The sequence below is a fragment of the Camelus bactrianus genome, chromosome 11 (assembly GCF_048773025.1).
Source record: "Camelus bactrianus isolate YW-2024 breed Bactrian camel chromosome 11, ASM4877302v1, whole genome shotgun sequence".
NCBI lineage: Eukaryota > Metazoa > Chordata > Mammalia > Artiodactyla > Camelidae > Camelus > Camelus bactrianus.
Genome location: NC_133549.1, coordinates 26,349,676 through 26,376,746, shown reverse-complemented (window position 1 = coordinate 26,376,746; position 27,071 = coordinate 26,349,676). Strand labels below are relative to the sequence as shown.

General features: G+C 43.3%; 1 long non-coding RNA gene across 1 annotated transcript in view; it reads left to right on the top strand.

Annotated features, from left to right (window-relative positions):
* LOC123612784 (uncharacterized) overlaps positions 1-26,567 on the top strand; it is a 57,184-nt gene extending 30,617 nt beyond the window's left edge. Inside the window, exons 2-3 of the long non-coding RNA XR_012510112.1 lie at positions 20,271-20,370; positions 24,419-26,567. This is a non-coding gene — a long non-coding RNA (uncharacterized LOC123612784). The remainder of the gene's footprint in view (positions 1-20,270; positions 20,371-24,418) is intronic.
* Positions 26,568-27,071: the final 504 nt, after the last annotated feature.

Below are 27,071 nucleotides of genomic sequence, written 5' to 3'. Positions count from 1 at the left end.
AGGCTGTGTACTGTGCAATTATTTTGATAGCAGAGAGAAGATGATAAACCGTGCCCGCTTCATGCCATGAGGGCCGTTTCATCACAGCTGTTATACACAGCGTCTTTGGGGAAACTGATGGATTTCCGCATCTGCATTGAAGATCCTTGACAAACTCCCCTGCAAATCAGGAGTGAGAATATATGGATGTTTTGAGGGATAAGCAGAGCTTCAGGCTGCCTTGTTTGTGGAGGCTCAGTGCTAGCCAGATACGGTGTGGCCAGAGGAAGCAGTTTAACCATAGTCTTGGGTATTTCAGGGCAACCTTGGTTAGATAAACCTTGGGTTTATCTTGTGATTATCATGACACTCAGCTGATAATGGTCATTGTAAGTATCATTCCTTCTGCAGCAGAAGTCCAGCCCTCTTCAGTTATAGGTTATGTGCCTCTTAGCATCGGTGTTTACTCTTACTGTGGCATGCCTCATTTTGTATTATAATGACCTGTCTATTTGCCTCTCCCTCTATACTGAGTCCTTGAGAACAGAGATTGTGTCTTTTTGCCCTTATTTCCCCAGGACACTAGTATGGTACTTGGTACATAATTGGCATTAGATGGATGTTTCTGAATGGATGAATTAAGCCTCAGTCTTTGGTCCTCATGAGAGAGAAGTGGTTATGATGCCCTAACCTGTTAGGGGTGTCATGGCTAGGTGGCTTGACTATTGCTGGCAAAGAACTTGAGAAAATACACAAATTTTATGAGTCACCTGTTCCTTCAGTAAGAATGTAAGAATGTAATGTTTTTGAGCTAGTGAGGTGTATGGTTTTAGAGGTCATGGAGGGTACAAAAGAGAAGACATGTTCCTGCGCCACAGAGGAGATAGGACAGAAATCAGAAAATGAGGGATGAGAAGTGATGCTAGTTAGAAATCTTGACAATAATATTTAAATAGGCTAGAAGTTGACAGTAGTTTTTGGCTAGTTCAATATCAGTTGGTATTATCTGTTTAGGTTTTATCAGTAGGACTTTTAGGGAGATACTAAGTAGTCCCTTTTCCCCTGTTCGCATTTTGAAAAATATTTTAATGTGATCCAGAACACTTTTCTACGTGATCACAATACAACGATTGTATCCAAGAAATTTAAAATACCCGCAAAAATATCATCTAATGTAATACCCATAGTCTTAGTTACCTAATAATGTTCTTTAGAGCTGATTTTTTTTCCATATGTGGCATTTATTTATTATGTCTTCCTAGTTTCCTTTAATCTAGAACAGTTCGCCTGTCTTTCGTGACATCAGTGCTTGGAAAGTCTTGACTGGGTGACTTGTAGGATGTTCTGCTGTCTGGATGTGTCTGTTTCTTTATGATCAGATCAAATTAAGCATTTTGTTCCAAGAATACCATGCAGGTGGCGTGGTGGCCTTCCTGTTGTACCCCATCAAGGGGCGACATGCCAGCGGTTTGCCCCATTGATGACGCTGGATCTCAGTTCTCGTGTGCTTTGAAAGATGACTCCACTGTAATGGTACCACTTCCCTGTGCAATTCGTAATCTGTGGAGTGATGCTTGGACACTGTGTGAATACCCTGCCCTCAAAAAGCTTTCACCCAGTGAATTTTACTCAAGGATTTCAGCATCCCCAGATGCTCTTTGCCTGCATCAAGTATTACACTGGTGGTGGAAAAACAGTGATTTTTCTGATTCTATCCTTTTACATTTATTAGCTGACACTTCTCTATAAAGAGGAGCTCCCTCACTTGTTAAGTAGCATTGTGGATTAATGGGTTTACTTTTAAATCAACATGTCATTATTTTTGACGCTCGATTTGTTTCAGACTTGGCCAGTGGAGCTCCTTCAAGCTGACTGCAGTATTCTTTTGACATGTCCTGTCATCCTTTGAACACTTTCTTGTTTTTTTTTTGTTTTTTCGCCAACAAAGTGGTCCAGGCTCATCTTATACTGCCCCAGATCTGGAATCGGTCATTTCTCCAAGGAGCCCTGGTTCCTGTTACTGGAAAATGATATTTGGAACAAGAACTGGACACTAGGTGTGCTTATTGCTACTGGGGTATGTCTTTGGTCCTAGACCCTTTCAGTGGACAGACCAGATCAAAACGTATATTTTAACTCAGGGGTTTATCTTGATACCTCTAATTCAAATAGTCTGGTGGAGTGGGTGAGGGCTAGGAAGATCTGAAAGATGGATAAACATGAAAGAGGAAAAAAAAAAAAAAAAAAACCCAGTAGAACCTAGAAAGCTCAGAGACTGCTATTCACATACTCAGCTGAATGGCCTGAAGAAACTCTGTGCCATTTTCATTTGCTTGGGTCTATGTGGTGTAATTTAAAAATTTAAGTTGTGGCTCATCTTTGCTGTGATGGAGTGTGTAGGGCATGGATGGAGTGGCCCCGTGGGCACCGCTGTACTGGAGGTTGTGTTCTCTGCCCGTACGCTGTGTGTCTAGCATGACCTCAGGGAGGACTTGTCACGCTCCACACGTTCTGTTGGAAATGTCCCACTCTGTGGGTAGGGGATGCAGGAGGGCACATATTCCTTCTTGTCTGTAAAGTGTTGATGAGGCATTTAGAACAAGATGGGGGTGGGGTTTTTTTTGGCTTAAAGTCTCCAGAGGCAGTTTGGCAAATAGCTATGCTTGTAAATATTTTGTGTAAAGGAGGGCAGGGCCTGGGTTGTCAAGCTGGTACATTTAAAGATTTCACGATAAATGCTGGAGAGGGTGTGGAGAAAAGGAAACCCTCCTACGCTGTTGGTGGGAATGTAGTTTGGTGCAGCCATTATAGAAAACAGTATGGAGATTCCTCAAAAAACTAAATATAGACTTACCCTAAGGTCCAGCAATCCCATTCCTGGGCATATATCCAGAGGGAACCTTAATTCAAAAAGACACATGCACCCCAGTGTTCAGAGCAGAACTATTTACAACAGCCAAGATGTGGAAACAACCTAAATGTTCATCGAGAGACGACTGAATAAAGACGTTGTGGTATATTTATACAATGGAATACTACTCAGCCATAAAAAATAATAAAATAATGCCATTTGCAGCAACATGGTTGGCCCTGGAGAATGTCATTCTAAGTGAAGTAAGCCAGAAAGAAAAAGAAAAATACCATATGATATCACTCATGTGGAATCTAAAAAAAAAAAAAGAAAAGATGAACATATTTACAAAACAGAAACAGACTCACAGACATAGAAAACAAACTTATGGTTACCAGGAGGGAAGGGTGTGGAAAGGGATAAACTGGGAGTTTGAGATTTGCAGATACTGACTGGTATGTATAAAATAGATAAACAAGTTTATACAGTATAGCACAGGGAACCATATTTGATATCTTGTAGTAGCTTATGGTAAAAAAGAATACGAAAATGAATATATGTATATTCATATATGACTGAAGCATTGTGCTCTACACCAGAAATTGACACAACATTGTAAACTGACTATACTTCAATTAAAAAAATAGATTCCAGACTCCAGAAGAGTTTAAAGAAAATATTTCCATGTTTTTCTTTAGATTGGAATATTAAAAATTAAATATTTTCAATGTTTTATTGCAAATACAAAAAATTCACACACAGAGCTTGATGATGAGAAGATTTTGGATTTCTATGAAGATTTATCTTGAAGTATATGATTTTTTCTCCTTATATTAAAGTTGAAACCCTAGAGAAACGTGTAGAGGAGAAAGTGAGAGTTCTCCACAGTCCCAAACCTCAGAGATAATCTTTTATATAGTTTGGTACAGAGCCCTCCAACTTTTTTTTTCTTTCTATTTTCTTTCCAGTTGTTTTTATTAAGTTGGGTTGTTCAGTCGCCTTCCTTTTCCTTGGATTCTAAGAGCCCATAACTTTTTTTCCCCCCTAAACTGTTTAAATTGTGTTTCTTGCCACTTATACTCAAAAAATCTTTACTAATACATATTTTTGTGCTAATAAGTATTGTCAATTTGCTTTATTGGGTAGGTTTCATTGACGTATAAATTCATATATGTCCTTTAAGTCTCCTATTTATGATCATTTGTGTTTTTGAAAGTTTGAGCTTAGATAATGCTGCACTGAGCATTCCTGTACACTTGCACAGCTGTTGAATATACCTCTAGAGAAAAATCCTAGTAGAAAAACTGAAAGGTTCTGACATTTTTTGATTTTAGTAGATTGTGTAGAATTATCTTCCAAAACACTGAATCAAATTATACTCCCACAAACAGTGGCAGAAGTGCTTATGTCCACACAACTGGATATTATCAACACTTTAGATCTTTGCAAATATAATAGGAAAATAATATTTTATGGTTTTGTATTTTAAAATAATTTTCTGTGAAGGAACACCTTTTAAAATATACTTATTACATACAGAGGGGACAGAGTGAAGGATGATAGCAAATTTCTTGTTGGAAATGATACAAACCAGAAGACAGTGAAATAATCTTGAAAGTACTGAGATAAAAACCACCAACCTCCAATTGTATACCCAGTGAAACCATTCTTCAGAAATGAAAGTGTGAAATAAAGACTTTTTGAGATCGCTGAAAGAAGTAATCAGTAGTAGACCTGCACTACGAGAAATGTTCCAGAAGTCCAACGGGCAGAAGGAACGTGCTACAAGAGGAAAATCTGTATCTACACAAAATAATGAAGAGCACGAAAAGTAGTTACTACATGGGTAAGTATAAGGCATTTTAAAAATAATAAAGTCTCTTTAGAAAATAATTGTTTAAAGTGAAAGTTAACAGCTATGTTTTGTGGTGTTTATAACATGTAGAATTAAACGACAACAGTGCAAATGCCATAATGGAAATAAACTAATAGGAGGTCCTTATATAAGAAGTGGTATAATATTGCTTGAATGCAGAATGTAGACTGTGGTAAGATAAAGATGTATACTCTAGATCCCTAAAAGTATCCCCTGAATAACGCCCAAAGAGTTACAGCTAAAAATTCAGCAAAGGAGATAAAAACGGAGCCATAAAAATACCCCATTAGTCCCAAAGAAGGCAGAAAAAAATGGAACAAAGAACAAATAATACAGAAGACTAATAGCAAGGAGAGAGTTTTAAACCAAACCATATCAGTAATCACATTTAGTGTTAGGAGACATACTAGACACAATAATTAAAAGACATTATCATTGATCATGCTGTCAGTTTATACGTATGTCAAAACTTGTATGTGGAATTTGAAAAGCCAAACTTGTTAAAAACAGTAGAATGGTGGTTACCAAGGATTTGGGGGAGGAGGAACAGGAGAGATGTTGTTTAAGGGTATAAACTTGAAACTGGAAGATAAATAAATCCTGGAGATTTAATGCATGGTATCGTGATTATAAGCAACAATACTGTATTGTAAACATCAACCTCACTGAGAGACTAGATCTTAATTATTACCTTCACAAAGAAGAAGTTATAATTATGTGATAAAGATGTTAGCTAATATGACAATGGCGATCATATTGCAGTATATAAATGTATCAAATCAACATACTGTATGCCTTAAACTTACACAATGTTATATCATTAAAAATCTGTCTGCAATATAGTAACTTCTCAATAATTAGCCCCTTTTACTATTATTAGCAGACATTTGGAAACCAAAGGGGTAATTCTTGAGAAATACGCTTTTGGCTCGTTGGGAGATTGGTGCAGTGGAGTAAACTCAAATGAAAGGACCCAGGAGGCTGGTTTTTTTTAAAGTCATCACACCACATTTTGAAATTAAGCCTTCTCACTTCTGCTGAGGATAAGGTTGCAAATGTGCCTTGAAGCTTTGTTTGCAGCAAATATGCCAAGTTACTTACTCTTATATCAGTAGCCATTCCCTTTGGAATCTCTGCATTGCTGGACTGGTCCCTAAGAGTTTAAGTAAGTTGTCAACAAGATTCTCTTCAATGGTGAATTTTTGTCAGCTGAAAATAAGACCAGCTTCCAGAGCCTGGCTTAGAGCTTGTGATTCTTATGCACTAATCCTGACTTGTGAATGGGTTTTGGGGGCTGGTCGAAGTAGCATTTATTTAACACAGACAACAGGAAGGAAGAAGCCAGTTAATTTAATCCTGGCCCCAAGGGGCCTTATGAAGGCTGTCTGTACTTTTACATTTTAGAAACTGCAGCACTTGAGACAGTGCCGTGAATAGGGTACCGTTTGTGCTGGATTTGTAGGAATGGTATATTACTATCATTTAAGAATATTTAACTTAGTACATTGGGATCAAATTTTGATCCTGGTACCAACGAAAAATGATTGCTATAGAGAAGAAGTTGAGCAATTTTTTTAAAAAAAATGACTGATGCACTTTTTAAAGTTGTTACAAAGTTGTTTATTTGTTCTATAATGCCTACAGTTGGAATGCTTTCAAGGCCAGTCAGCAGCATTTTGTAATGCCTCCAGCTTACTATTATTACTCTTGTGTTTTTTTTTTTTTTTCCACTGATAATTGAGCCAACAGCACATATCCGACTCAAGTCACATCAAGACAGCAATGATTTGACCATGTCAGTTACACGGAGATCCTGTGTTGTCTGGGATGACTGCACTGAGGGCTCTGTGAGAGTAAGAACCAAACTCGACTATTTATGATCATATCCATGGCAACAAGCCCAGAGCCTGCCTCTTCCTAGGTGCTAAATCAATCCTTGTTGAGTGGTTGATTGATCTCTGCTACTCTCCCAACTGTTAAAAAAAAAAAAAAATCCGTGTATCATCTATCTGTTCATGTATTACATTCCTTCCTCTATTAAAAGTGCTTGTATATTCATTCATTCAGTTTTCACAACAACCCTGTGAGGGTGGGTACTGTGATTACGCAAGTTTTACAGGTAAGGATGTTGAGACACAGAGAGGTTAAGCCATTCGCCTGAGGTTGCACAGCTCACGAGTTGTGGCGTGTGCATAACCTTATGGTATTTCCTCTGCCTTGGCCTCATTCATTCATTTTTACAGAGACGGTCTTTCTCCAGGGCCAGGACTTTGGGATGTGGGAAGAATTGGTGTGGGATAGATTTTCTCTTTTGTACACTTTTCCTAATCTTGTGATTCTAATCAAAGCTGAAGGCAGAAAAGGTGAAGGCCCAGAGAAATTCAGCTCTGTGTGTATGAGTATGTGGTGGGTGTATGAATGCCCAATGCATGCCCTGCTCCGGAGGGCATGATGGAGACAGGCATGGAGGGTAACCTCAGGGTCCCAGTGAGAACTTGGCAATGACTCTTTCTGGAAGCATAAGAATAAGATTTTCCCACGTTTAAAAAATTCTGTTTGTGGGTCTTGGGTGATGGTATTCCCCTTGAAGATTAACTGTAACATAGCTGAGAATTCTCTTGAAGCTGAAAAAAGTATTTAACATTTAATAACAAATTTTGACCCTTGAACATCCAAGTATGTAACAGCGACTATACGTAATCAGTCTGATTTTGCTTTTCTATTATAACATGAACTGTGGTGTTGTTTGGATGTAAAGGATAAAATAATTAGGGTAAAAGCAGGAGTGATGACCCTAATCCATATTCCAAGTTACTAAAACTTCCCTTAACAGAGATGAACTTCCCTTAATAGAGATGGTTTGGTTTTGCTGATGGCATAATTTCAATAATGAATAATTCAAAGAAGCACACAGCAGAATGTTAGCTGAAGACAGAAAAAATATCTTTGAATTCCTGTTCCTTTTATGGGCCTTCAGAAGCAGCTACCTGTCTATGGAAAGCTCTGCTCTGAGAGAGAAATGGGCCCTGCTCTTAGGCTAATGGGAAATAATGGCGTGATCAACGAAGCTCTTTTCTTGGAAGCCTGAGATAGAGCTTAGCTGCCTGAAACTCTTCAATCACTGCCCTGGTATCTGGAATATTATCACAGGAGGGTGGTCCAAATGGCAGGCTTGTTCAGGGGAAGTCAGCAGTGCACCTGAAGCAGTGCTGGTGGACTCTGGGAGGAAAACCAAAGCGAAAACTGACAAGGCGTCATTTCATCCAGCAGACGGCGCAAGTGCGGAGTTCAGCTTGGTCTGCTGTCTTCCAGTTTCTCCATGCCCAGAATGGAATTCATTTTGCCTTCTGGAGTCTGAGGCTGTTAGGCAGCCATGCTCGCTGCCAGAGGGCAGCTGATAGGGATTGTGTTGTCATCAGTCAGGAGCCCAATCTGTACAGAGGTGAATATGTCTAGAAGTGTATCAGATGGACGACTGTCTCTTTCCACGTGTCCATGTTTCCACCTCTGCTACCAAGCCCCAGTTCACTCACTGCCAGGATATTTCAGGAGCCTTTTAACCTGATGAATTGGCACGGACTGAGAAAATGGCAGGGGTGATGAAAGCTTGAGGGCTTGGGACAGCAAAGAAAGAAAGAAATGCAAAGATTAATGACAAGAACAAAGATTTGGGAGTGGATGCCAACACCCTTGGGGAGTGGAGGAGGGTCCCTCCCTCCGAGGGGCTCATAGTCTAAGTGATTCCTGATCTTGGGAGTGGAATAAGGAGCAGGTGCCAGAAGGGTCGATGAGAACCTCCGGGGAGGGGAATATATGGTTAAATACTTTAAAATGCCCAGTTTAAACAATCTACAGGAAGTGAAGTTCTACAAGATCTTGGTTGGTGAGATCCATTGGGAAGCATGCAGGAGTCACAGGCTATAAAACGGATCAAAATCCCAGCATAGTGGGAAGCAGAACATTATCAGAATGGATTATGAAATGATGGCACCGTGAATGGTTGGGACCAGGGGAAGAGCTGTTTTGAGAACCTCAGAGTTTCCTTATTCTGTGATGGAAACAAAGCAATCTTTGGAGAAGATGCCCCTTTGTTTTGGGAGACCCCTCTGGTGAGCCCCTTCCATGAGATGGGAGTCAAGGACTTGCCCAGTGCTGCTGGGGGCACCTTGGCTATTTGCACTTAGGATTCTTGTAACCTTGAAAGAAAAGATAATTCAGAGCTTTCACATTCCTTGTGTCGCCAGAGATGGAGGCTTGATTAGAGCTCAGGGCTCCCCACTTTGGGGGAAATTTCTGTTTCGTGCATCTGCCTGTGCAAAAGATGAAACGACACGCTAAATCTGGAATGGCCGTGAGGCATCCTTTGTACAGGGACGGCGACTTGATGGAGGGTGTGGGTGGCTGCAGAGATTTTATCACTAGATAGAGGGGCATGACTGTGGACTTTCTGTGTGGGGATTAAGAGGAAACCCTGGTAACCTGGCAGCTGTCTTGGTGCTTAGGAAAAGAGGACCTGTATGGAGGCTCCATGAATTATCTGGACAAGGCGGTTATAACATGACTCCTTAAGCTTTGGTAACAGGTCTGCGTTTGCGGGATCTAAGGCTGTGCTCACGAATGGGGACTGGGTAGATCGCAGAGAGCTGGAGCAGGATGGCCAAGCAGGTAAGAGGCAGCCAGGTAGGACCGCTGAGAAGCTGGGGCGAAGTGGAGCTGTGGGCCCCGCTTATACTCACTGCATGTTCTTGGGAACACTGAAGGAGGGGCTTGTTGTAGCATCATGGGAGGGAGCTCAGGTTATTATTGCTCGGTTATTAAAGGAAAAGTGGTCTCTAGAGGGCCGTAAGACTTAGCTCACAGATGTTGTCCCAGAGAACCTCCCGGAGGAAGGAGTCCCGGCGCTGCCTGCGGGAGGCGCTGTAGAAGAAATGCTGGTTCTGTTCCCAGGATGGGGGCTTCTGGCTAGGGCCAGTTGTTTCTTTCACAGGAATATGGACCCTTGGGACTGACTCAGCCTTCCAGCCTTCGAAGACTTGCAACAGAAGGAGTCAGAATCTGGCTCAGAGGCAATAAGAGTAACGTTGGCAGAAAACTTACCAGCGTTGGGTGTGTCTGTGCCAAGTGCTGTGTGTGTGTGTGTGTCTCACCGTGACCATGCTATGAGGCTGTCATCTTCCCACACAGACGGCATCCAGAGGCTCAGCAGAGGCGAGAGGCTGTCTGGTTGCAGAGCCCTGTCACTTGGACCCTGAAGGCAGATTTAGGTCAAGGATGTTGACCTTGATTAAATGCTCAGGAGCTAGAAAGGTGATCCAAGACCAGGAGGCCCCAGCTTGAAACCTGGCGTCCGTTCACCCATATCTGAGAACTGAACTCCGGCCTCACGGCCCTCTGCCAGGATGCTCACGGTCCCCACCTCTGTCTTCACCACGTCTCCACCACTGACCAGCCACCGGGGTGTCTGCCCAGGCCAAACCCTGGTCAAGTAAAGGTATTCTGTGGACAGGCTCCACCCGTGCTGCCCACAGGAAGGGGGCCTCCGGGAAGCCTGCTGTGCGGGAGCCCCAGGACACTCATCTAGCTTGAATTCTGCCTCCCAGGCTCTGGAGCCAGAGGGGCCGTGCTCTTGGCACAGCCCACGTTAAGGTGGTTCCTACATAGCAATCCTCAAAGTGCTTCCCAGCTCCTGCATGAAAGCAACCACATTGTAAGTCGGGTCCTGTTGATGTCTTTGTGAAAAAAACATACTCTGTGAAAAGTTGGCAGAGCATGCCATACAGGAGCCGATTTACACTTAGAATGCTTACTGCAAAATTAATTGCCCTAGTTAAGAGATGTCCATAAAATATAGATGGCCACAGTCCCCAAGGGTGGAGATGGAGAGTGATGACCGCTGCGGCAGTATGTAACTCATGGAAGGCTCTGGATTCACAAGGCACTTTGCAGGATGTGTAAAAAGATGAGACTCCTGGCCCCAAGGACTGCAAGCTTCCCTAAGACTGATATCATTGAGGAGAGAAGTTCAAATACACGACAACCTGCGATCACTATCAGAAATACTTTTGGCAGAAAGGCTAAAGACACCTATTCGCTTTCAGGAAGTGTTTATAGGAGATTAAGAATGATGATCTTGGAAGAAAGGCATCATGTTAACTTAAAGTGAAAAGGAAACGTACTTAAGTCTTGAATGCCTCAGAGACAAGGCGCTATATTAAATGTCAAATTAAAAGACAAGCAATCAATGATGATAAATGCCTGCCTGTCTTGAAACGCAGCAGCAGTCTGCGGTGGGCTAGGTGAGGCAGAGATCCCTTCTGTCCTGCTGATCACATTACCTTGGTTATGTCTTCTCTGGGGGCAAAAGTTTCCACATTTGGAAAGGTTGTGGTTAGACATTTAGGTGAACTTCCTGACGTGAGGTAAGACTTTTATACATGAAAAACAGCAATGCTTATGGAACACCTGCATCCCTGAAAGCACACACACACAGCCGAGCTGTTGCACTCGCAGTCTAATAAATCATCTAACTCCCCACCCGCCCCTCCTCCCTTTCACACCGCCTCCCTTCTAGAAGTTTTAAAAAAAATAAACTGACTCTGGTTTATGCATCAGCTGATGGATGTGATGCATCTCTAAATTATATTGCAAAACCTCAAAATACATCAGTTGTGCTTACCATTACCTGCTTAAATCCAGGTTTGCATTTTGAAAACTGCAATTTTCCAGCAAATTAATATTCCAAAGCCCAGGCTGGGCTGATAGGCCATGACTTCACTCCAGCTGAGATCTCCAATAGCTCCAAAAAAAAAAAAAAAAAAAAGAAGAAAGCTCACTTCTCAGTGCTCATTCGCTTAGAGAAAATGCACATTAGAACTTCTGGGCACAGGGATCTGTGCATTGTCCGTGTCCTGCCATGTTGAACTTCGTACCTGCAGGTGAGTCCATGGAAGTGGAATCATTCACATTTCAAGAGCTCTTTCTGGAAATGGTTAAAAAGGAAAAGGCGTTGGCAGGCAGTCCCCATGCACCTCCTCCTCGTGTGTGTACTCCTTGGCTCTGACTCGGAGGGGCAGCGCTGGGTGTCCTTCTGTCCTTCCAGAATGTGGTTCAGACTGTGCAAGACGCCCATGGTGGTCAGACTGATTCTATTTTACCTCCCTCCTTGCCTCCTCCCCCCTTTCCCTTTCCCACTGTTTTCCCTCTTCTGTTTTTCTCCCTACCTCTTTTCCCCATCTGTTTCCCTCTTTTTCAGTTGCTACAGCTTGAGGGGTAGGTTGGATGGCTTTCAGAAGTTGGTTGTGGTCTCAGGACTCTCCTGAATCAGGCTTTAGCCGCCTTATGTCCCCTTCCCGTGATTTCCAGAGGATATTGGAGCACAATGGTGGAGAACACCTTGAACGGTAGTTATGTTTACTTGTCAGCTTGACTGGGCTAAGGGATGCCCAGATGGCTGTAAAACACGTCTGGCTGTGTCTGTTGGAAGAGATTAGCATTGGAATTGGTGGACTGAGTAAGGAAGGAGGTGGTCCTCCTCAGTGTGCCATCCAGTCTACAGAGGCCCCGACAGAACCAAGAGGTTGGGGAAGGGTGAATTCACTCTCCATCGTCTCCTGCCCTGGGACATCAGTGCTCCTGTTCTCGCGCCTTTGGACTTGAGCTTAGTTATGCCTCCAGATTTCCTGGTTCTCCCGTTTGCAGATGGCAGATCAAGGGACTTCTTGGTGTCTGTAACTGTGTGAGTCAATTCCTGTATTAAATCTTCAAATATAAGCAGATAGATAGATTGCTTCCATTTTTCTAGAGAACCCTGACTAGTACACCCAGCTAATACTTGATTGTTATCTTGTCTTTGGGCCTGGAGACCAGTGCAGATATCCCTGGCAAGATGGGTTTGGCCACGTGAAGAACCTTTGTTTCTTAACCCTAAACAGTTTCAGGGGAAAGCCAGCCTGGGTGACACCAGCTCCAGGGGACTTACACCCAGAGAGGATGGAATAGCAAGAGAGAGCCCTGCTTGGTCCCCACGCCCAGGGCTGACGTGGCCTGGCTGCTGTGTGGGCAGAGCGCACAGACCCTTCGGCTCAGATGAGGAGAGGCCAGACCTCGTAACCAGCAGCTCTAGGTAACGTGGCATTGGCCTTGTCCTGGAGGCCAGGCGTGCGGCCTAACAAAGTCTCCTCCCCACGGGGGCCTGATGGGGATGGAGTGTGATGGAGCACCCTTGAATTTCTTCCACTAAAGACCACTGGAATCACCCACCTGTATGATTTCTATCGTTCGGTACAACACCTGCCCTGTTTTGAGGATCTCTATTACTGCCATCATGCAGGAAGGTGACTGAGTGTGATTTGACACACATCTAAAAAATATTTGAATTCTTGTATGTATTAGAGACTGTCATGTAATTAGCTATGAAAGTCAAATGTTTCTAACAAAATAAGGAATTTGTAAAATATTAAGTGCTAGTTTCTTTTTTTTCGTTCTGTACGTTGAAGTATAATAAGTGTGCTTCCCTCATTTCTTTAAATTTCCACCAATTCAGTGTTTGTGAAACTTCAGGGGTGAAGTAATGGTTGGAAACCAGGTGTTTTCCTTACCTTCTTGCTTCCTCCCCACTGCTCCCGTCCAGCCAGGCAGCAGCTGTGCCCGCTCAACCCTGAGGTTCAGGCCAGAGCAGGTCCTGCAAAGCCCCCAGCCTGCTATCCTGTTCAGAGCCCTGACCCCTCAGCCCTTGCTGACTGTATGAGTTTCATTTCGCTGCTGTAACAAATGACCACAAACTGGGTGGCATAAAACAACACACTTGTAGTCTCTCACAGTTTTGTGGGTCAGAAGTCCCACGTGGGTCTCACTGGGCAAAGTTCAAGGGGTCAGAAGGGCTGCCTTCATTGCAGAGAATGCATTTCCTTGTCTTTCCAACTTTTAGAGGCCTCCCCGCATTTCACTTGCAACTTCAAAGCCAGCAGCAGTAGGTCAAGTTCTGTCCACATTGCATTTTTCTTCCTCTTTCACTTTTGAGGACCTATGTGATTAGATGGGTCCCACGCAGGTATTCCAGGATAACCTCCTCAAAGTCAGCAACTTTAATTGCATCAGCATCTTCAACTCCCCTTTGCCATGAAAGGTAACCTATTTACAGGTTCTGAGATTAGGATGTGGACACCTCTGAGGGGACCGTTATTTTGCCTCCCACACCAACCTGGCCCTGCCTGGGTTTTAGCTTTGAGTTCTTGTGTCCTCCACGATGCTCAGTCTAGCTTTGTTGGCTTCTTCGATTCCTCGCTTCTCAGCTGTAGGTCGGCTTCTCTACCTGCAGGAGAATTCTGAGTTGGCACAGGAGTAGCCTGAGGCCCTGAGACTGGAGGCTTGGGGGTTCTGGGCCTTTACAGGGAAGGAAGGAGGTAGCCCAAGGCTGTGGTGGAGGGAGCAGGAGTGTGGAGTGCAGACCTGGGCCCCTGCAAAGCCCCGGGGTAATCTGCAATGCCAAGAGCCCACTGCTGAATAATGGTGCTCTCATTGTGCTGGCCGCAGCTCAGTGGTGCTGTCCTACCATCTGTTCCCACAGACCCACGCCGCCGTGTGTGCAAATTGTTGAAAAGGCACAGCAAACATTCGGGTTACGAAGTGAAGCCTGACAGCAGTTAACCCAGGAGAATAACTTACTTACCTCTGGATGACTAGGGGCTGGGTGTCCCCCTTTCCCACTTACAGGAAAAGCTATTCTGGGCTGAGCCTGATATTTGATTTTTCCTTCTATATTCTTACATTCCTGCAGGTGATAAATAGTCTTTTGGCAAATACTGAATCTCTCTGAAATCCCGCTGACTGCGGCCTAATTTCCTCCTCCTTGCACTTTGATGAGACTCCCCACAGCAGAGATTGATCCAGCTTGTTTACAGTAGGGTTAAGCAATTGATTTTAATTAAATCCTCCTTTTAGAAATCAGCAGAATGTGTCCATTTTGGGCCCCTCCTTTCTCAGAACATTAATCAACCCGTTAAGTAATTTCTTCCAATTTATGGGTCCCAATTAGCCTCTCTCAGGAGACACAGAGAATTAAGTGAGACATACTGTTCATTTCCAATATCCTTGAGTCATTAATTTTGAATCTTCACGTCCAAAGTTCAGGGAAATTATTCAATAAGACTTAACCATTTTCCAGTGTTTTCATTTTGCATTTCGTTTGTCAATAATTGGCTTACAGTGGGTGAAAGGGCTTTGGACCAGAATCTCTTTGTTGGAAACGGTCCTGCTCATCCCATCTCCTCCCCTGCTGGAATTCTCTCTCCAGTGGTTTCTCAGAGTCAGTGATCTTCAAACTTTAATGTGCATAAGAACCACATGGAAAGCTTGTTAAAACAAGTGTCATGGGCCCTGACTCTAATTCAGTAGGGCAAGGTGGGGCTCGAGAATTTGCAGTTTTAAAAAATTTTTTTTAGTAAAAATTATGTATATTTAAGGTGGGCAATATGATATACATAGTACAACAATTACTGCAGTCAAGCTAATTGACATTATCCATCTCTGCACACTGTTAACCTTTTTTTTCTTTTTTTGTGGTGAGAACACCTGAACTCTCTTAGCAAATTTCCAGTATTCAATACAGTATCATTAACTATTGTCATCATGCTGAACTCAGATCCCCAACTACCTCATCCTACGTAACTTCAACTTTGTACCCTCTAACCAACATCTCCCCACTTCCCCCACCTCCCTGCCCCTGGTAACCATCGTTCTATTCTCTGCTTCTATGTATTTGACTTTTTAAGATCCCACGTATGAGAGAGCATGCACTTTTTTTTTTTCTTTTCTGTGTTTGGCTTATTTCACTTAGCATGATGTCCTCCAGGTTCATCCATGTTGTTGCAAATGGCAGGATCTTCTTTTTTAAGGCTGAATAATATTCCATTGTTTACCTATACCACAAATTCTTTATCCATTTATGCATTCACAGACACTTAGGATTTTTCTATGTCTTGGCTATTGTGAATAATCTGCAATGTCATAGGAGTGTAGGTATCTCTTTGAAGTACCTAGTTTAGTCTCTTGAGAATTTGCTTTTCTAACAAATTCCCAGATGATGCCAGCGCTGCTGGTTTGAGGACCACATGCTTGATAACACAGCTCTAGACAGAATACTTCAGACATCTGTGCAAGGAGAAGTTTGATGGGCAGTGGAAGGAGGGCAAGTATTCCTGTGTCGCCAGACATTTTAATACAACAAGTGGTTTGCCTATATGGCTCCTTCTGGAGGACTCTAGGCAGAAACACAAGACGTTGTGTCCCAAAGATGGTGGGGAAAGAGAAATGGCGATGAGGTGAAAACAAAATAAATAAACTTCATATAGATCTTAACTTTGCTAGGCCAATTCTCTCTCTGACAGCCTCCAGGAAGAGTTTCTGGCTATTATCTCTGGGTACTTTTTTTTTTTTTAATTTTTGATTTTTAGGGGGATAAGGGGAGGTAATTAGGTTTATTTATTTTAATGGAGGTAATGGGGATTGAACCCAGGACCTCATGCATGCCAACCAGGCACTCTACCACTGAGCTATACCCTCCCCCATCTCTGGTTACTTCTTGAAGTTTCTTCATAAAGTAATAATTGCCACATATCCTCCCTCTTCACCATTGCTCAGAGCTTTCCTGTTAATTCAAATTCATTTAAATTTATCTCTCTGTGTTGCCTTTTTCCTCTGTACTTTTTCAGTGAGTATACTTTGGGGGAAGACATAGAATTTCATTTGAAAATATAACTACTTTAAAAAGTTGCCTCTAAGGTAGGTAAAATTATAGTTGGCTTAATTTTAATTTAAGAAGCGCCTTTAAAAAATCATTTTGTATAAATGCCAGTAGAGCTGGTCCATCCGTGAAGGAGAACCAGGCAGGACTCTTTAGTTCAGGTAATGACTTCCTCAATTCCCTGCTGGTTCAATTCCAAGTTTCTTTATGCATCCTTTTTCTTTTTTTTTTTTTTGTCCTTTTTTTTTAAGCAGCCATATCTGGAGCAGGAAGCTTCTTCTGGGCTTTCAGTGTGGAGTGGCTATGATATAATTCCTATTAGCATGTGAATGTTCACTGACCCCCTTCTCCCCGGCTCTCAAAGACTAAATTATGGCTGCTCACATGTTCTGAGACTGAGTGTTTTTTGACTCACAGCAGGATGACAGAATAGCTGTTATCCATGCTTGATTCATTTCACAGCCCAGCAAGGCCGCAGGTGCCTCACCTCCTTATCGCTAATTCAGATCACACCACCAAGGAGCAGACTGGGTGTCAGTCTTGCTTATTGAAGGGAACCCCAGCACTCCTAACAGCAGCCACGGGGCGGGGGGCTTTCGAGACTCTTGGGAAGCAGGGGAAGCTGACTCTGGTTCACTCAGACTGACTGTTATTTCCTAAGGTTTTACCTTAAATACATTTCCCCTCTTTCAGTAGTGAGCTCCTCCGGTGCTTTGAGGCTCATTTCAAAGAGTGGTTTCTCTGAGGAGGCCCAACAGTATATCCAGGCACAATTTAGCGCTCTGTCATCTGGATCACCTTAAAATTTACGCACACGTCTTGACTAGTGCAGCAGTGGCCTCTGTGTTTTATGTTGTTTGCATTTCTGTGTTTCCAGCTCCTGCCTAGCACGGTGCCCGGCATGTCCTGTTTATTCAGGAAACGTTACTGAGTGCACCCCCTTCATCCGTGTGCAACACGCACATGTAACGTACGTCTCAGCACAGCCTTTCAACCTGACCAATGCCAGGGTCTAGTGGCACAAACAAAAGTTAAGGCAAAGTTCAATTCTCTTTAAAAAAAAAAAAAAAAAAACGGTGGGGGGCAATGTAAGTAGACAGAAGGACACAAGTGTCTGGTGTTAGACCTGGATTCAAATTCCAACTCTCCCCTTCTCCATGTGATTTGGACACACATTTCTCCTGCCTTAGGCTGTTTCTGCATCTGTGGTCCAGGGCAGAAATGCGTCCAGACGAGCTTAATGTGAGAATTAGTTGAGTAAACAGGTGTAGCCTCCTTGGTCTAGTGACTGGGGTCGGTTCATGGGGGCTGTTCTCAACATGGGGGCCGTGGAGCTTGGATGCCTTCCCATTTTAAAATCTCCCCATGGAACACACACACACACACTGCTGCTTTTGGGAATGTGTGGCTCAAACCATTTGCTTTTCTACTCAGATTACTTTCCACTGATTTGCTTTTAGCCCAGTCCTAAAAATGTTTGTGAAGAACCCACGCCCTTTCGTTTTATCCAGTCTGCAAAGTTTGCTCTGGTCTTAAGAATACTTTGTCAGCAGCGCCTTCCTGTGCGAAGTGAGTCTGTCTTCCTAATGTATGAAGGGTCTCATGGTGTGGGGCTCCTGGCTCCCACTGGGAATATGCTGTTCCTGGGGCTGGGGTCAGGGGCCAACTCTCTGTCCTGGGGCTCAGATGGACTTGTGATTTCAGCCATCTGGTGGCCTTGAGGGAAAATGGCAGAGTCATGGTGGATCTGGATGGGTTTATCACTGACACTGGAAAAAAACAAAACAAAACCAGGACAGAATAAAACTCAGCCAGCACACAGCAGTGGCAGCATCCTTAGCAGCACAATGCAGCATCAAGAGCGTGCTTTCTGACTAGGGAGTAGGACTGTTCCGCTTTGTATGGGGAAGTCTAGTCTAGTCCGGGCTGTTCGAGCTAGGAAGGAAATCTGCTGTCCTCAGGACCTCCCACCCCGCTCCACTTTACAGATGATAAAACTGAGACCTGGAGAAGAATGGAAGTAGATCCCTTGGTGAGTTAGAGGGAGAAACAGGAAAATGGGACCCTGATCTCATGACTCCCTGGGTCACTGTTTTTCCATGGAATTTAAAGCTTTTGGGCCTAAAACAAATTTATTCGGGCTTTCCCACAAACCTGGGTTTCCACAACTATGGAAACGAAGAGAAAGGAAAGCTAGGATGACTTCTCTTCCTTCGCTGAACTCTGGTTCGCTTGGTCTTCCCTTGCCTTAGACACGGGGTCTGCCTTGCGTTCTGGTTTCTAGTAGGGGAGCTGCCACGTCCCTCTCCTGATGCTCTATCCCCCTTGTGGGCTCAGCGCCCTGGCGGGGCTTCCATCTCTTCTCTGCCCACAGCCCCTCACCCCTCACCCCCACAGCACTCTTCCCAAATATTAGCTAAAGGAGTGAGTGCAAGAACATGTAAATACGCGTTTCTCTTACCGTGTCTTTACGACACCTCATCTGGTTTGCTTTAGCGTCGCTCTCGTGTCCTACACGACCTGAATACAAATATATTTTATGTCATAATGCTTTTTAAACGGGAGCTGCAATCTTATGCCCTCTGGGGATTTGAAGCCGGTTATGGTACCCTCCCTGGATTAAGTATAAGTGATGTGTCGTTCAGATTTTTATGGTTACAAATATTCTTTAAAATGTTTTTTTTCCCCCTCAAAACCAAATTCATAGAGGGATTCTCTGCTTTTCATTTGTGTTAGGGTATTTGTTAATATTTGTATCCTGTTTGAAGTTAGGAATATCATAGCTTAGTGGTTCAGAAAAAGGCCACTGCAGTCAGACTGCCTCTGTTCAGATGCCTGCCCAGCCTCTCACTCTCTGTACGATCGTGGGAAGCTCTTTAATCTCTCCTCAGCTCTAATTTCCCCGTCTGTAAAATAGGACCTACCCTAGAGAATGTGAGAATTAAGTGAGTTAAGGATGCAAGATAGTTGACTAATATGTCACATAGTAAATGTGCAAGAGATATTAGCTGTGATGATGATCATGGTAATCAAACATAATAGTTGCAGTCAAATTAGTATGAGGATCAAAGGGAAAAAAAGAGACACAGAGCAGAGAAATTATTCTTGAAAAATTGTTCCCAGAGATTTCTAGCAGTCTAAGAAATGATTTCCATCCTTGTGTTGACTCTATCATATCAAGGTAGGTGGAACTGTTTCCCAGGATTCCTTGCCATGTCTGGTTCTGGATTAGGGTTGGCCAGAAGAGGATTTTGCACAGAATTTAGGAGCAGAAGTGACTGGTGGCCTTTGCCCTCTGAAGGTCAGTGAAGAGTCGCTCCTGGTGACCCTCACCTTGCTGGCTCACTTATTGTCACAGGACTGCAGGTGAGCCCACAGCTCCTCCAGCAACCCCCAGACCTCCTCCACCAGCTTTTCCGGGTCCTGGGGCAGGTGTGTGTGCAACTCGGTGGAGGGGACACCAGATTCCTCTGCCAGTCACCATGTCCTCAGGGGCGCACGTTCTGACTTGTGTTGCAGTTTCCAGTTTGTCCTTATGTGTTCTAGGTCACCTCTGCAGGCTCACTGCATCCTTGATCTCTCCCTCCTTGTGTCCAGCTCCTCTTCCTGACTTCTGTCCCTGCCACCCCACAGTGACTTCAGATCCATCACAGATGTAAAATCAACAGCCTTCTATAGACGTTTTTACCTGCTATAGTTTTATAGTTTTATGGGTGACGGAGTAGTTGCCACCACTGATGTCTTAGTGGAAATACGGAACATAGTGGGTTGGGTTTGTTTCCAAGTGCACTGGACAACTTGAAGGAAGTCGTTCTCTGTTACAGGTGTTTACAAGTACTACTGGACAAATGCTTGACCGCGGGCCACCAAATGACCATGTGACCTGAGCCACCTATCAGGAACGGGGTGTTGCCCACTAACAAGGTGGGTGTGCACAGCAGGATTCCATCATCCAGTGTAAGGAGTATCCTTGAGACTGGGGTTGAGCAAATAAAGTGTGTCAATGGACTTGTGTTCATGGAGTTCACTGGTTTGACAGTAACCACATCGTCCTGAAGCAGCTGACCTGAGAGACTTTTTGAAGGTCCGTTTACGTGCCAGTTGGGCAAGAACACCTTGCAGGGCTGAGATCGTTTGCTCTAAATCAAGAGTCAGTATGTGGTGCTATCTTCCCCGTAGTGTTCATGGGACTGGGGGTCAGAGAGTAAGTGCGAAAGCGGCTCCTCTCATTGTGACTCCTAGTGACCCAGGCCTGAAAGTTGCTCTCCATCTCCGCGACTGTGGGTCTACTGGTCTAGAGATCCTAGTTCCCAAGGGACAGATGCTTCCACCAGGAGACACAGTGACAGTTCAGTGAAATGGGACGTTGAGGCTGCCAGCCAGCCACTTTAACCTCTGTGTGCCCGTGAATCCACAGGCAGAGAAGAGAGTTTCTGTGCTGGCTGGAGTCAGTGAGCCTGGGTATCAAGGGTCACTTCCATGCAATAGAGATGAGAGAGACGAGGAGGAGTACCTCCCAGGACCTCTTAGAACTACCATGTCCTGTGGTAAAAGTCAGCGGGAAACCACAATGGTATAGTTCAGCCAGGACTTCCAAGAGCTCAGACCCTTCAGAATCAAAGGTTTGGGTCACCTCCCCAGGCGAGGAACCGTGACTGGCTGACCTGCTTGCTGAAGGCAAAAGGCATATAGGAGGGAAAGAATAAAGTTACACCTGCTCTGACCATGTGATCCATTGCAGAAGCTGTAATAGTTATGAGCGTTTTTTCTTTATTTTGATATTCTTATATTTGGGCATGTATTCATCATTTTTCTATCCCTCCTTCCCATTCCCCTCCCATCTTAGGTAAAGGAGTTAACTTTGTATCTCAGTATTAAAGTTACAGGATATCAAAAGAGGAGTGTGACTCAGAAGGAGAATGAACCCAAAGGTAGATAAAGAGGCTCTTTTGGGAGCGTGCTTTCAACAGTTCAAGTGCATGATGTGCATGGGGGTGAGGTGGAATGCGTGGCTTTGCTATCATCTTTATTTCCAAGTTAAGTAAAAGAGGTGTGCATGGATGCCCAGTTGACAAGGGTTGGACTGTGGTGGCTTTATATTCTGTTCGCTTAACTAAATTAAATATCGCTAACCTTTCAAGAAATGAGATGGAACTATTAAACATTAAGCTGATAGTTTGTGCAAGGAGATAGAGTTTAAGTGAACAAATACAATGTAACTCTAAAAGGAATAGCACGTATATTTTGCTGGAGTTTCCCAAACATTAGGAAAAGGAAACAAATTAAATTCTGATTAGTAAGTACCCAGAAGATGAAATAAGCTGGTCAGTTAAGTTTTGGCAGAGACAATGGGCTTTGCTGGGTTTTGGGTTGAATGAAGATTATTTCAGAGGTCGTTGAGAAACAAAAGAAGCAAACCCGATTCCCCATGGTCAGAAGGCTGAACTGAGAACAGTGATGGAAGCCAAGTCAGGACTGTGGCTGAAAGTGCAAATCTAACAGCGTCGTGAAACAGAGGCTTGGAGGAGAGAGGTGTGAGTTAACTCCTTCCTTCCTCGGCCGGTTGGACCTTCTTGCATGTATTAGGAGAACTCTAGCAGCCTCACCGATCCCCCCTCTTAATGATGAAAGTCAGAAGAAGGTGAAAGTATCTCTTCCACATGTGGTGCTTGGAACTCTGAATTTCCTAATGCAAAAGAATGAAATTGGAACTTTGTCTTATACCATATACAAAAATTAACTCAAATGAATTAGACCTAAATGCAAGACCTAAAATCATAAAACTCCTATGGAGATGCTTCATGACGCTGGACTTGACAACGATTTCTTGGACAACACCAAAAGCACAGGCAACAAAAGCAAAAATAGACAAAGACCACATCAAACTTAAAAACCTTTGTGCATTAAAGGATGCAGTCCACAGAAGAATGAAAAGGCAACCTATGGAGAAGGAGAAAATGTTTACAAGCCACATAATCTGATTAGGGGTTAATGTCTAGAATACATAAAGCACTCTTGCAACTTGACAACAAAAAATCAAATAACTCAATGAAAAGATGGGTTTAAAAGTTGAATAGGTATTTCTCCAAAGATTGTATACAAATGTCTAGTAAGCATATGAAAAGATGTTTAACATGACTAATTATCAGAGAAATGAAGTCAAAACCAGGTGGGATATCACCTCATGCCCATTAGGATGGCTACTATTTAAAAAAACTGCCTCGGTGAGGATGTGGAGAAGTTGGAAGCCTTGTGCACTGTTGGTGGGAATGTATAATGGTGCAGCCTCTGTAGAAACAGTATGGAGGTTTTTCAAAAACTTGAAAGTAGAACTACCTTATGCTCCAACAATTCCACTTCTGGGTAAATACCAAAAGGATTGAGAGCGGAGTCTCAGATGTTTGTACACCCATGTTCACAGCAGTAGTATTTGCAGTAGCCAAGAGAAGGAAGTAACCCAAATACTACGCAGCATAGATGAATTGATAAACAAAATGTGGTGTATATATACAATGAAATATTATTCAGCTCCAAAAAAGGAAAGAAATACTGCTGTATGCTACAAAATGAACCTTGAGGACATTATACTAAGTGAAATAATTTGTCACAAAAGGACAAACACCCTATGATTCCACTTATATGAAGTATCTAAAGTAGTCACATTCATAGAAGAAGCAGAAAATGATGGTTGCCAGGAGGGGTAAAAAGGAAAGTCATTTAATGGGTAGAGACTTCCAGTTTTGCAATATGAAAAAGCTCTGGATCTGTTTCACAACAATGTGAATTTACTTAACACTAAAAACTGTACAGTTAGAAGTGGTTAGGATAATAAATCTTAAGCTATATAGGTTTTGCCAGAATTAAAAAAAAAAATCTCTGGATTTTTTTTTTTTTTAATTTTTTTTATAACTCTCTGCAGTATCTTCTAAAGAGAAAGCTTTACAAGTCTTCCTTCTGGGAAGCCTCAGGGAAACTTGATCAGAAGTGCAAACGCTTCATATGCAAAACAACTTGCTCTGGGGCATTTCACCTTCCTTCTCCAGCTGTTGCTTATTTTAAAGGGGCTGTTTACCAGGCACCATCTGCTGGATCCCAGAGCCCTTTGTCATCTGTGCCCTAAGACTTCACGGCTTCAAAGTCAACTAGAAATAGGTGTCACTTCTTTGTACTGAGGCCAGGAAACAGCGGGACCCCAGGACTTCCCAATGATCACAGCATTCCTCAGGATGTTTTGATTCATATAAGACCTCATGGTCCCACCTCCCATCAAGTTGAGTAGCCCCCAATGAACACGAGTGTAACAGCCTTCTGTCATCCAAACTTGAAAAGTGATCCAGTGGTGAGCCCAGAAATAAAATGGAGTGAGCCTCGTTTAACTGGCATCCTTACCAAGACGACATGTCTGGAAGCCAACTGCCCGGATATACTGACTGCTCCGAAATTTCCCCTGTGTCCTGTTTCATTTATTTCACAAACTTAAATAGTACTTCCTGTGTGTAGGTGCTGTTCTGTTTCACAAGTGCTAGTGCATCTAATCCCCTGTGAGTTAAGTACTAACATGACTGCATTTTACAAGTGAAGAGATTGAAGTACGAAGAAGTTAAGAAACTTTTGCCCACGATCACATAGCTAGTGAGTGGCGAATCTGGGTTCAAACCTAGATTCTCGTTCCAGAATCCAGGTTCTCTAGGTGAGGACAGAGGAGCAAATCTCAAGGAGGGCAAACAAGGAAACATGATATACTTGAAAATGAGTTACTGTTTTGAGATTAGTTTTCAGCTATTTCCTTTATCAGCTGTGGCGTCATGGTCAATAACAATAATGATTATTAAATGCTATTATAATTTTGGCTAATATTGACTGAAGCCCTACTGTGTGACAAGAACTGTGCTGTTTTTCCTATATCTTTGCTCACGTAACTGTATTGCAGCTGCCAAGTTACTTTACTTTATCCCTCTTTCTCACATTGCAGAACTGAGGCCCAGAGAAAGAAAAGAATTATCCCAAAGTCACATGGCGAGGAGGTATAAAGAATCATGGTTGGAGCCAGATCTGCCTGCTTTTGGAGCCTGTAACACACACACGAACTCTTCAAGAAATCAAAGAAAAACTGGCAGTCCTGCATTTTCATGTTTAGTGACTACATTTGTGAAGAATGGGGACAAGTGTTAGAAGGAGAGGGGTCATTGGTGTCAGTGGGGCACCAACTAGAATAGTGGCTTCATGGGAGAAGCAAGCTCCACTCCCCTGACCAACAGCTGCTGGGCATGTGTAGCATCTGGGGTCTGCAATGGAAGAGGTGGGTGTCAGCACCCATGCAGATCACCACCTGCAGTCTCCACTGAAGTGGTTGGCAGTGGCACCACCGTTCCTTCATTCATTCACTCAACATGTGTGAGCGCTTGCCGTGTTCCAAGGAGGGTATTGGACACAGGAAGTCTCTGCTTGTATATCTCCTTCGAGAATTAAATGGGCCAATGCAAGTCTGAGGCTTCATACTGCTTGTCCGTTGTAAGTGCTCAGTAGATCTGCTAATGACAGCACCTAATCTTCATGACAAATTACACATGTTCGAGATCCAGCAGTATTAGGCACCAACTGGAACCATAAGATGCCCTCACAGCAGCTCCTCCAGGACAGAGGCTGTGATCACCTCCATTTCACAGGTGAGGAAACTGAGGCATGAAGAGGTCAAGTAACTTGCTCAGGGTTATACAGTTTAATGAAAGATTCCTCCGTACCCCACTGTGGCTGATTGATTCAGGGGTGGAGATCCCTTTCTCAGCCAGGCTAGTCCAGCATCTCCTTCTGGGAAATGTAAATTTACCTGGAGATTTGCAAGTCGGGGAGGGTGATGGGGTGAGCCCCCTTGAAGCTCTCGGGAGGACCTTGAACCCTGGCTGCTGCATTTCCTGCTGTGCCCCAGTTCTGCGGCTCGCAAGACCTGGAAACTCAGTTCTGTCAGCTTCCTAGTATCTTTCTAGAAACCCTTCCCCCTTTGTTTTTCAAGTATCCACAATCAGATTCTTTATTTGCAACCACAATAATTTTAATGAGGATACCTCTGTCAAATTAGAAATTTAGAGAGTCAGTCTGGACGTTTATTTTTGGAAAAGGCTTCTGGAGTGACTGTGCCTATGGTTAAGAAACACTGCTGAAAATGACTGAGAAACTGTACTTCATGCATATTAAAAGGTTCTTAACTGCAATATGACATTTCTGCATAAATTGAGTCCAACTAATTATTTACAATGAAAATACATTGGGCTCACTTATAAATGCTCTGCATTGCATGTGGATATAATTTCATTTACGTGATTCTGTCCTTGGAAGGAGACGCTCTTTAAATCAACGGAATTTAGTTGGCTGTGGCCTGTTTACCAAAGTTCATAGTCTGATCACCACAGAGCAAAACAGGTCCTTAAATGTCACTTACTTTTTGATAAGAATTGTTGGCTGCAGTCAGGACTGAGTTAAAAACGAAAAACAAAACCTAAGTTCTAGAAGACGACTGAGTAACGCACTACACAGGATGTGCTCAGATAACTAGCCGTGTCATTCAGTCACAAATTGTGCAGATAGACTTCTGTATCTAATACAATTTAATGGCACTGGGCTGTGTAGCGGAGTTGTTTACTCTTCAATATCCATTGTTCCTAACCCACCCCACATTTCCCAGCCCCCAGCAGTTAGGTTTCTGCTTCTGGCCAATGAGTCATGAGTAGAAGTGACAGGTGTCATTTCTAGGGTGGAGCATGTAAAAGCTTGCGTGCAGTCTTCCAGCTCTTGCATCCCCTGCCTTAGCAACCTGGAAACCATGTGCTGAAATGGTTGTGTCACATGGTGGAACAATCTGGATTGCCAAGTCACTGCAGAAAGATTAACCATTCCATATGAAAAAGAATATATGTACACGTATGATGGGACATTGTGCTCTACACCGGAAATTGACACGTTATAACTGATGGTACTTCAATAAAATAAATAGTTTCCATTCCACAGGGGACTTTGCAACAGTGAGTTGCAGACCTTTAATGAGTTTGTGTGTATGTGTGTGTTTTGTTTTGTTTTTGTCACTGCCTGGTGTTACCCTGACTAGTATGGTAAATAACTCCATTTTCTCCAGATTAAGCTTTTTAAACCTTGGTACCACTGACATTTTGGGGCAGGTAACTTTTTTTTTTTTTTTGGTGGGGGGGCTGTCCTGTGCATTGCAGGATCTTGGCAGCATCCCTGGCCTCTATCCACTAGATGCCAGTAGCACCACCCCCCCCCACCAGCTGTGACAACCAAAAATGTCTCCTGCCGTTGCCCCATATCACTTGGTGGGGGGTAGAGTAAAATAACCCCGGGCTGAGGCCACTGCCCTAGTGAATGAGACTTACATTCACTGTATCAGCCCTACTGTCTTTTCCGTTAAGGTGTTAATATTATTTATAACTTGTTCCATAGCACAGCACAAAAACCACTAGATTGAGTTAAGAGACCTGTTTTCAAGACTGAGAGCTTGGGCAAATTACAAACCTATTGCTGAGTGCATTGGTTGCAGGTGGCAGAAACTAAGTTAAGAAGGACAGAAAGGATTTGTTAGGAGGAGATGGGGAGGGTAACAGAAGAAAGAGGGG